Source organism: Moschus berezovskii, chromosome X (genome assembly GCF_049115385.1).
Source record: "Moschus berezovskii isolate FMDL1 chromosome X, NW_MosBer_1.0, whole genome shotgun sequence".
NCBI lineage: Eukaryota > Metazoa > Chordata > Mammalia > Artiodactyla > Moschidae > Moschus > Moschus berezovskii.
In genome coordinates, this window is record NC_142488.1 from 42,678,293 (window position 1) to 42,679,143 (window position 851).

Genomic DNA, 851 nt, shown 5'->3' on the forward strand with positions numbered 1-851 from the left:
TGTAATGAGAGGAGAGCCAGTCTAGGGAGGACTGCATGAATGGTTTTCTGCATGAATGGTTTTCTGCATGAATGGTTTTCTACATGAATGGTTTGCATGCTGAAGTCCAAACTCTCTGGGCCCAAGGCTGGGTGCACAACAGGTCTCTGTGTAAGGAGAAAGGACCACACTGTGGGTCCCTGACATACATACTGACTGAGAAGAAAGTAAAGGCTCCTTCACAGTTAAGGCAAAGGTGGGGTTTCCCTGGTGGTCCAGTGGCTAAGACTCTGCACTCCCAATGCAGTGGGCCCAGGTTCAAACCCTGGTTAGAGAACTACATCTCTCACACACTGCAACTACAGATCTGACATGCTGCAATGAAGACTTGGTGCAGCCAAATAAATAAATAGAACAAAGTCAGGGTGAAGGAAACATAGACTAAGCCTCCTAAAAAGTTCTCATTCAGGGCTTCCCTGGTGGTCCAGTGGCTGAGACGCCAAGCTCCCAGTGCGGGGGACCTGGGTCCAATCCCTGGTCAGGGAACTAGATCCCACATGCCACAACTAGGACCCTGGGGCAGCCAAATAAAGAAAGAAAGAACCAGAACAAGTTAAAAAAAAATAAAAGCAGTGGAAAGGTTCTCATTTTATCAGACAGAATGGGGAGCCACATTGCTTTGTGTAAAAGTCACAGGTCTTCACATACAAAAGTAAAAAAGAAAGTTTCCAAAACCCAGTTTTCCAGACCATCACTCTCTAGCACTCTGTAATCACCCCCTCAATTCTCCAGCTGAATGGACCGTGGTACTGGAGCAATTTGAGGAGGAAAATCCCAAGAGTTCTAGCTACAAAGCACTCTCTTGCCAGGCT

At 46.9% G+C, this 851-nt stretch overlaps 1 non-coding gene across 1 annotated transcript; it reads left to right on the plus strand.

Annotated features, from left to right (window-relative positions):
* The first annotated feature begins 243 nt into the window (after nt 1-243).
* Nucleotides 244-316, plus strand: TRNAG-CCC (transfer RNA glycine (anticodon CCC)). Its single transcript has one exon. It is a non-coding gene; the product is annotated as a tRNA-Gly (tRNA).
* The last annotated feature ends 535 nt before the right edge of the window (nt 317-851 follow it).